This window comes from Echinops telfairi, unplaced genomic scaffold (assembly GCF_000313985.2).
Source record: "Echinops telfairi isolate 266 unplaced genomic scaffold, ASM31398v2 ScPeMD7_7410;HRSCAF=8448, whole genome shotgun sequence".
NCBI lineage: Eukaryota > Metazoa > Chordata > Mammalia > Afrosoricida > Tenrecidae > Echinops > Echinops telfairi.
In genome coordinates, this window is record NW_022111310.1 from 5,771,124 (window position 1) to 5,781,886 (window position 10,763).

A 10,763-nucleotide genomic window follows, 5' to 3' on the forward strand; every position below is an offset into this window, starting at 1 on the left:
ACTTGTAATGTGAGGTTTTCTTTCAAGTAAGTAAAGCCTAATGGTTTATCCCATGACAAAGGGTAAATGTTACCACGTAGACCATGCAGCAGGGAGCAGAAGAGAAGACGTCGGGAACCCATGGACCGCATCCTATGTCAGATCACATGACTGGGCTTTATAAATGCTTTCAACAGGAGACCCCACTGTCCTCCTGGAATAAAGACCAAACCCCCGTGGGAATGATTTGTGACGGCTTACACACAGGCTTGCTTCACAGTAAGTCAGTGTGTGCGTGCTACCGCTGGCGCGTTTCCTGAGGTCCTGACAGTGACCAGAGTGGGAAGCACTGGAGTGTCACAGGGGTGGGGGCTGGGAGTACTGTCCTAGAAACTGGGCTTGGACAGCTATCTGAGGACTTGGAAGCTGGACCCGGACTGCCCGAATCTGAGGGGGCCATCAGTATGATTAGCCTACTTCTTCTGCCTTTGGTGGGGAAGCGGTGTTGATAAAGCAAGCTTTCAAACAGTCCTGGGTTTTGTGCACAGATTACTGCTACAAGACTGTCTATTACCTGGATTTGGCCGAGGGCTTCAGGTACCCACATTCATCTAGGAAGGTATCACAATAAATGTGATGTCCACAACTGGTTTCCTGGAGTCAGTACATGTTTGTATGGGAAACTGAGGACCAGGAAGAGAGTGTAGGTGGACAAATTATTTTCATAATTAAATCTGGGAGGGCAGGGTTCTGGGTGGGTAGAGGCCTTCACACTTGTGAGTTAGAGATGAGTCCCAGTCACATTCTCATAATTAAGATTAATCCCCACAATATCCTCCCATAATAGTGCTACCTTAAAGTTACCTCTTAGAAGCCCATGGCTGATTGCCGTCTGGCCGGCAGCTTTATCTACAGGCGCAGACACGTTGCTATTGCTCTCTCTGCTCAGGGGGCAGTCCCTCCCCTTTACCTGCCACTGGTGTCATGTTCTCCTCCAATGAACCCAGAGACGTCTGCCCACTTTGTTACATATGTGGCTACCTGTATGTGTATGGGGGCTAGCATGCCCCGAGATCTATGAATAGATGAAAGAATACATTTTCTCTCTCTCTCCCGGACCTGGTTCCTGATATCATGGAAGAGGTGAGTACCCCCATGTTTTTGTCTGTCTCTTAATTTCTTCCCTTCAAGTACACAACCATCCCTTAGGACCCCTCCAGATGTGGACTTGATCCCACATGTTTGTATTGTTATAGGGTGTCTATTCATATCAATTCTCCCATCCTGATCTCAAAAATAATATAATGGGGAATTAACCAGATTCAACATAACACACACACACACACACACACACACACACACACTTCACTGAAATAAAATCAATGTTTTTTAAAATTGGGTAATATACAGATGCTTACTACCTAGTGTTTAACTTACTTCTTTTTTTTTTTTCTCTTCTAGACATTTACTTTCCATTGAGCCCTTGAGATCAGCTCCTCTTTACACCCCTCCCCTCAACTTATTTCTGTTACATTATTTAAAAATGTATAAATACAAACTTGGTATAAATGCCTTCCGCTTACACCGCTATGAAAACGGGAGCCTATTTACAAGTTAACCATTACCAGAGTTAACAAAGCCAAATAAAATTCAAATGTACAGAATTTATTTAACGTGACATCCGATGTTATTTTTGGTGAATTAAGCCCCTGCTTGCAATGTGAATTCTATGCAATTCAGTGATCCATGTCATCACTCTCAGTTGCCCACTGGGAAAGGTGCTCACCGCCAAGCCTGCAGATTCTCTCTGGACGCCCGTAAACTCCGAGGGTGAAGGAGAGTGTGTCTGTAAACCTAATTAGACACTGTGGTCCCAAGGCTGCACTCAGAGAAGCTGAATTGAATATGCACAAATACCCTTGCAGGAATAATGTTTTTTGCATTTCTTTATAACTGAAAAATGAAAACAAGATCTTCTTTTTTTAAATTAAGGTTGCTGAGCCCTGGTGACATAGTGCTTACTCTGTGGACTGCCATCGGCTATTTGAAACCACTGGGCGCACCTCCAGGAGAACGACTGGGCATTCTACTCCAGTGAAGACTTACAGTCTTGGAAACAGGACAATCTACCCTGCCCTGTCGGCTCTCTCGGAGTCAGAATCCCTCGATGGCCGTGAGTTTGGTGGTGGTGTTCTTTTGGTCTTTGCGTTCCTCGTGCTGCTGCAACATTAATACTGCGAACGGATGACTTTAAAGAACAGGACGTTATTGATCTAAGTTGCAGAGACCAGAAGTCCAAATTCAGAGTGCGACTCTAGGTTGGTCTTTCGAATCGACCAGGAGGTGCCTTGAAAGAAAGGTCTCAGACTCTACTTCTGAAAGGTCGTAGGCACCCAAATCTTGATGGAGCATAGTGCTACTTTGATACGTGTGAGGTTGAAACGCAGGGGTTGGAATTAACCCAATTCTGTTTGTTTTTTGGCATGTAGACACAATGCAGCTTATCAAGAGAGCTTTAAATGAAATGGAATCTGCTGGCGATTTGCTCCGCACTTCACTTCTCATGTTTGCAAAGACCTTGTTGAACCTCCCGACCCCATGCTCAGTGGATGAGAGACCTTGCTTTGGCTCCTGGAGTAAGGTACAAATGACCCTGTTCTTTAGGAAGCACAGAGCAAGGTCGGGGAGGGCATACTTTAATGGCTTTGGTGGTGCTCAATGAGCTTCTAACTGCAAGGTCAGTGGTTCTAACCTACCAGCTGCGCTACTGGGACAAGAGGAGGCTGTCTGCTTCTGTAAAGTATTTAATTCTCAGAAACCCAAAGGGCTAGTTCTACTGAGGCCTCCATGAGTCAGAAATGAGTCCAATGCCAGTGAGTTCATGGGATCTTGGGAGAGGCAGACGGACGTGTGAGAATGAAGGTGCAGATTGCAGCGCTGGTGAACGGTGGCTACAAGGTAAACGAGGCTGAGGACAAAAAGGTGGGGCTGGTGTCTGCGGGACCCCCTCAGGCCAAAGTGTCCATCATCACCTGGGGCAGGGTTCTTCAGACAAGTCTAAGTGGGGCGCATAATTACCAAAGAAAACACTGTCACGTCCAGATCCTTCCCCTGGAGATTTGAATACCCTGCGAGGGGAGCAAACGCTACGGAATCTCTGGGTGCCTCTGTAACAAATGATACCACCCACTGGCATCGCTGGCTTGGCATCAGCCAGTGCTCACAGTCACTCACCACGCGATTCACCATGGGCCTTCTGCACCGACCATAGGGAATCCTTTGTAATGCGTATCAATTTTAACCATACATGTGTGATGCAGGTGATGTTTCTGACCAGTTCAAAACAAAATAATGTGATATATATTGTGAATTGCTTGAGTGGGATATTTCTGAGGCTGCATGGATACTAATAACAGGAGAATTTCATAAAATCTCTCTACAACATCACTGCTAATTACAGTATTATTTATAATCTTAATAATAACTGAATAAGAGCCTTTCAGGATTTTTCTTCTTTTTCTTTAATTGCTACTTTATTATCAAAAGAGTTATTCATAAAGTGAGCTGAAAGACAATGTGTATAGCCTGTCGAATTAAAATTGATGATTTGCTCTATAAACCTTCACCTAAATCACAATAAAAGATTGAAAAAATTAGATGACAGCCTTGGACCCCTTCTGGGGCAGAACCACTCTGTCCTGTGGGGTGGCAATCGATCAGTCAGTTTTGACTCTAGGATGCGTTTTTTTCTTTTTTTAATGCTAAGTTGACCCTCTCCTGATGGGGTGGTTGGCTTGTTATTGCACATTACCCATTGCCTTCTGCTGATCCCGACTCATAGTGAGCGTCTCGGAGAGAGTCGCAAGCTCTTTAGGGTTGCTGAGACTAGTTCCTTACGGAGTTGACTCCGTTTTCTCTCAGAATGGCTGGAGGATTCGAACAGCCCAGCTTGGGGGTTAGCAGCACGTCTTAGAAAGTTCACAAAGTAATTTAGCCTCTAGTTTATACCTTGTAGGCATATTGATGCATTGCAAGCTGGGCTTACAAAAGATGTTTTTGTTGTTATTAACTCACTACAGGCATATTTCTATTTAAAAAACAATAAATTTCTGATGAAACAGTACACACACATTTAAAGTCATTTTGGTGTTGCCTCCTCTGATAACGTCACTGTGATCCATTCTCACTGCATTCTCCTAATGACATCATTGATGCCACACTAGATGCCATTCAGCTCTCTACCTGTAAATCGAGGCTGCCTAGCACCCAGCCCAGTCCAGATTTACGGAATATCTGCAGACACGGAGATGACTAACAGCCTTACTGTTGAACACCCACGGCAATGGGAAGAAGAAATGTTTTGACAAAATTTTGGTAAACAAAAATAAATGTTTCTTAATTTGTCCTTCAGGACTGCATTAGGCCCACCCTAGTTTAGGAGCCCTGGTGGTAAGGCTGGGCTATGTGTTAGGCTGGTAAAAACAAAATCAGCTATTCAAACCTACCAGCCACTCCATGGGAGAAAGAGGAGGCTTTCTACTCCCATAAAGATTAATAGTCTGGAAACCCACTGGCACAGCCCTACTCTGTCCTACAGGATCACGATGAGTTGATGAATTGACTCTACAATAGTGAGTTTTTAAGTTAATTTGCTAGACAAATAGTTTAAGTTCACAAAATATAAAGAAAATCACAAAGGCTATAGAATCCTTGCATAGGCATTCACTCAATCAATAAAAATAATTTTACCACTGTTATGTGCCGGGCAGCCCTCATGGCACAATGGATTACCCGTTGAACTGCTAACCACAAGGTCATCAGTTTGAAACCAGCAGCAGCTGGAGGGAGAAAGATGAGGCTTTCTACTCCCGCAAAGAGTTAGTCTCAGAAGCCCACAGGGGTAGTTCTGCTCTGTCCTATAGGGGCACTATGAGGTGGCACAGACTGGATGGCAGTGAGTTTGGTTGCTTTACTATGTGCTAAGGAACTCTCGTGGTGCTGTCGGCTTGAATGCTGGGCTGCTAACTTCAAGGTGGGCAGTTCAAGTTCACTAGCTAGTGAATGGACTTCTCTGCTTCCCTAAAGATTTTCAGCCTCAGAAACCTTATCTAAGGCTGCTTTGAGTCAGAATCATTGGAAAGTCAGCGAGTTTAAGTAGTGGTTGTCCAGGTTTCTAAGCATTAAACACTTGACTGATAAGTTTAGTACTTTCCAACCAAGGTGTTTAAAAGGAAATCGGGGCCAGAGCCATGTGGCCTGCTGCCACCTTGTGGTAGCACTATGTACATAATGAAGAAGGATGTAAATCACATACTAGGTCCTTCTCTAATAAGACAAAGAATCACTCAATAATTGGGAGGGGAAAAAAATCACTTAAAATCTTAGGGTCTGAGAGGAGGTACACTGGTACAGATGGGAACTGGAAATACAGGGAATCCGGGACGGATGAGCCCTAATAGGACCAGTGAGTGGCGAAACAGGGAGGGTAAAGGGAGAATGGGTAGGAAGGAGGGAACCGATTACATGGAACTGTGTGTGACCTCCTCCCTGGGGGACAGACAACCGAAAAGTGGATGAAGGGAGACATCGGACAGGGCAAGATATGACAAAATACCCATTTATAAACTATCAAGGGCTCATGCGGGAGAGGGGAGCGGGGAGGGAGGGGAAAAATGAGGACCTAGTGTCGGGGGTTTAAATGGAGAGAAAATGTTTTGAGAAACGATGTACAAATGCGCTTTACACAATTGATGTGTGTATGGATTGGGATAACAGTTGTATGAACCCCTAATAAAATGTTAAAAAAAAAAATTCAAATCATCTAGCAAAAAAAAAAATCTTAGGGTCTGTTTCATTCGTTTATAAATTATGTATAGTTACAGTGTACTATATTATAATGTTGTTGAGGTGACCAATAAGAGATTTTAAACAAATGGATTCTAAATATTAAGATCTTATTTTTTGGCTTAGCATGGTTAACATACTCTTCTCCCAGATATGAGTGAGAAGAAACCTCATTTGATTTTCTCTTCCTTAAGACAGTAAGCAGATGGGCAGTGTGGTCAATGCCTGAAATGGGCAATGTGGTGAGTGCTTTTTTCCTTTCCCCAGCCCATTGTTCCGGTTCTCTAGGATCAGGCTAGCCTATGAAGCTAGCCAAGGGCTGAGTGGGGTTTTCAGCAGGTGCAGAATATGGGGGCCTACATGACAAGACTCAAAGAGTCGTAAAATATGTGCCTCTTTCGCACTGCCGTGGGGTACATGCCGCCTCCTGCTACTCTGTGGGACCCCATGGGACTCTGAAACGGTCATTGGGAATGGGAGCAGAAAGCCCTGTCTTTCTCTCAAGGATGGGCTGGTGGTTTCCAGTTGCTGACCTTGCAGTTTGCAGCCCAAAGCACAACCACGACCCCACCAGAGCTCTTGTAGCCATTTTTAGGAGGTAGCATATGATCGGGAAGCAACAGCACTAGAGGAAGAAGTCCAAGGTGTACTGAAGACATTGTTAAAAACAGGGCTTCAGGAATTGACAGAATGCCAGATGTGATATTGCAACCAAAGGATGCAAAATGGAAGCACTCATTGATTTTTGTCAAGAAATTTCTAAGACAGCAGTGTGGTCAACCAACTGGGAGACATTTACGAACCCTCTCCCAGGGGGATGGACAACAGAGAAGTGGGTGAAGAGAGACAGTGGTCAGTGTAAAACATGAAGAAAAGAATAATTTAGAAATTATCAAGGGTTCACGAGGGAGGGTGGAGGAGGGAGGGAAAAATGAGGAGCTGATATCAAGGGCTCAAGTAGAAAGAAAATGTTTTGAAAATGATGCTGGCAACATATGTATAAATGTGCTTGACACAATAGATATATGCATGGATTGCAATAAAAGCTGTAAAAGCCCCAATAAAATGATTTTAAAAAAGGATTATAATGTTAAAAAATGGATTTATTTTCAAAGCTACGTATTTAAATTTTTTTTTTAAAACAAAACAACCTATCACCATCCAAGGACTCTCCATTACACTTAATACATCTGTCAAATCTGCGATTCCATTCTTGGAAACATTTTTCAAACTCATCTGTTTGCATGGCTGACAGCACCTCCCTTGTTCTTTTCTTCACCTCTTATATGTCATCAAATTGCTGTTCTTTCGTGTCCTTCTGCATTCGTGGAAACAAAAAGAAGTCACATGGAGTGAGGTCAGGTGAGTCAGGTGTGTGGGGCAAGAAAGGCATGCTATTTTTTGCCCCAAACTGGCGCACTGAGATGGCCTCATGAGCAGGTGCATTGTCGTGGTGGCTACACCAGTCCCCTACCTGTCACAAATCAGGCCTTTTTTTTGTCGCACACTGTTAGGCAATCTTTTCAGAACTGCTAAATAGAAAGTTTGCTTAACAGTCTGACCTGGTGGAAAGAACTCCAAATTCACTATGAATTGACATTTTGGGGAAGGTGACAGACATCCCGAACGAGGTTTATCACCAGTCAACAAATCACCTTTTTTGAAATGAGAAAAACACTCATATGCTTGAGTTTTTCCCATAGCACTGTCCTTGTGTGTGTTCAACATCACAACATTTTCTGTGGCATTTTTCCTGAGCAGGAAACACAATTTCACAGCTTCAAACTGTTCTCTGAAATTGGCCATCACAAAAAAAATGAGGTTTGTGTGAAACTGCTTTTATGAAAAAATTCCGTGACCAGAGAGAACCTTCCCAGGTGATGCCACTGGGTGCATTAACTTAGAGCTAGTTGCTCATGCTTGCCTAGTGGGTAAAAATGCATATTAGGAAAGCTCCGCCAGCAGAGTTTTTTGGTTTTTTTTGTACCCCGTCATACATTTATACCCATTGCAAACAAAGGTGATCCAACAGAATTTGGTCATTATCAAACATATTATAGGCAAATTAAATTTTATTGAAGAAAATTAAGATTGGTTGCAGCAGTACAGGGATCTTCTTACATTCAAGCCAGATATGGAAGACAGCACAAAACAAGGGGAAATCATTGCTGATTTGGAGCTTGGAGGAAAGCAGAGATTCCCAAAAATATGTTTACTTGTATTTTACTTCATATGCAAAATACCATGTGTGGATCCTAAGAAACTATGGCTAACATTACAAAGAATGAGGAACTCAGAACTGCCACAAAATTATAACTGGAGGCCGATGAATTCTTCATAGTTGTAGGTGGGGCTACAGAAGGGAAAGGGACCGTGATTGGAATGACTGACTACACTGTAGTGGATTAGAAGAATTTACAAGATTGGTTCAGAGCCCTCCGACCAAGGCAGTCAAGGTATGGCTCATAACTATGCTACTCTAGTACCCCACATTCTCTCAAGGGCACACACAGTTAAATCCAAGAGGCTGTGGCTACTGCCTCCCTGGGCTGGTTAGGAGAGCATTAGTAATTCACTTTCAAATACACTGTGCCTGAGAGCAAGCGTTTTTTGATGGTCAGAACTCAAAGGAGGAGGAATATATGTGGAGACTCAAAAGTGGATTTTGGGTTCCAACTGTAAACCTTCTGCACACTAGGACTCAGAATTTAACCTCTGAAATGGAGGCAGACAGCTTTGAAGAGATAAAGATAGATTGGTTACTTTCCTATCATTGTAGAGTAGAGCCCTGGACCTTGACACTAACCTGTTCTGGGAGCAGTCGAGTTCCGAATCAATTTTCCCCATAAATAACTGAAAACGGATTAATCCGTTCTGACCACCAAGTTTTTACCCTAACCTTGCCTTTTTATACAAAACTACACAGAAATTTCAACGTAAGTAAGTTCAGTTAAATAATATAATTTAAGTAAGAGACACAACATTAAAAAAGTTTTTAACAACTACAGTATGGCCCATAGCTTGAGATGGATGAGGATCTGGATCTGTGGACATGGATGTGGAGAGGAGGTGTGGAGAGTCATTGTTTGGAAGAGGAATCCCCTTCCATAAAATCAATTGGTAGCTGCTTTTCAGGAGGTTTTCCCTACTTCTTTGCTTTTTTTTTATTAGGACTTGGCTGGCTTTCTCTGAAAAAAAAAAATTCTATCTAATGTGGTCTGCTGTTGGCATTGTCTTAACTGTTTTCTAAATGGGATTACTAAATTATCATCACAATATTGATGACACAGTTAACCAGTTCCTTACATGATGATTCTTTTCACAAAAACTCTTGGACTTTCTCCCAATGAAGCAGCATTTCTTTGATTGCTGAAGAAGCTGACTCCCTCTGGATTTCCTCCTCTCCTCCGCCAAAATCTGCTGCTGATCCTCTTGAAGTCCTGGAGTTCTTCGGTTGTGAGTTCAGTGCTGTGCTCTTCAACCAGCTCCGCGATGTCATCAGCACCCCCTGCTTCCCCGTGCCGTACAACACTATGAATGCCACTTCTTTTCTTTTGTTGTTGTTATTGTGAGGAGGCATTGCGTGAGTTCAGATTCAACCATCCCATGTACAGCAGAACAAAACACTGCCCAGTCCTCTGACATTCTCGCAGTGATTGCTACAGTGATTGCTACGGTAGAGCCCATTGTAGCAGCCATGGGGTCAACCCATCTCCTTGTGGGTCTCTTTTTCCCTGATCGTCTACTTTACCAAGTATGATGTCCTTTGCTAGGAGCCAGACCTTTCTGATAACATGTCCAACATATGGGAGAACAAATCTCGCCATTCTACTTCTCCCAACAGATTTGTTTTTCCATCAATATTCTTTGCCCAAACCTTGCTTCAAATGCATCACTTCTCCACTCTTTCTTACTCATTGTCCAGCTGTCCTAGGAATAGGAGGGGATTGCAACTACTGTGGCTTGGGCCAGGTGCACGTCAGTCTTCAAAGTGACATCTTGGTTCTTGAATCCTTCAAAGAGGTTTTGTGCTGCAGATTTACCCAATGCAATCCATTGTTTGATTCCTTGACTGCTGCTTTCATGAACTTGAATTGTTTTCTTAAACCTGTAAACCAGCCCCTACTAGCCAAAAACTCATGCTCCGGACCACGACTTGATCCAAGTTTGCTTTTCATAAGCCCACATGCAAAGTTCGAGCCTGAGTGCAAATAATAGCCTCTGAAATACTATCACCAACCATTTGTTTCTCAATTTGTCTCCTTCATCTCTTATAGGGCGTCGCTGGTTTGTCAAACTTGTAACCCCCTTAGCAACACGAACACTTTCTATTGCCTCTTTATTCTTTAAAAATGTATTTATGGTGGATCTTGGCAAACTAAACTGGGACACTAAATCAGTCACACGAATGCCTCTTGTGTACTTTTTAATCACCTCTTTTTTCAGTTTAATTGTGGTTCTTTTTCTTTTTCTGCTTGTCTGCAATGGCTTTCTTACAACCCATGTTTTTTATCTAAAAACAGAAAAGCCACAAAAACTAAGACGATTAGAGCAAAGTGCAAAAGGTTTAAACAACGAGTACTAACAATGCCAACGAACACCGAGTGACCCAAACATGGACTGCTTTTGTTTACGAAAATCGCGTGTCAGGTGGGATACTGATGTTCTTTCTGCTCGAGCTCCGATGCAAAATGTTCTCGACATTTTGCGTCAAAATCCTATTATGTCGAGTACTGATTCAGTACAGTACACGGGTTCTACTGTATCAGAAAAAAGTTAAATGGAGAGGAAAAAACCAAGTTAAATGGAAACAGCAGTTTGTCATGAACTAAAATCAATGTCACGCCAGGGCTGCCTCTTGATTTGCGAGGATCTTTTCCCCTTCGATTTCTCGATCCCAGGAGGCACGTGAGTATTAAGTAGTGGTTCTCAAACCTTTT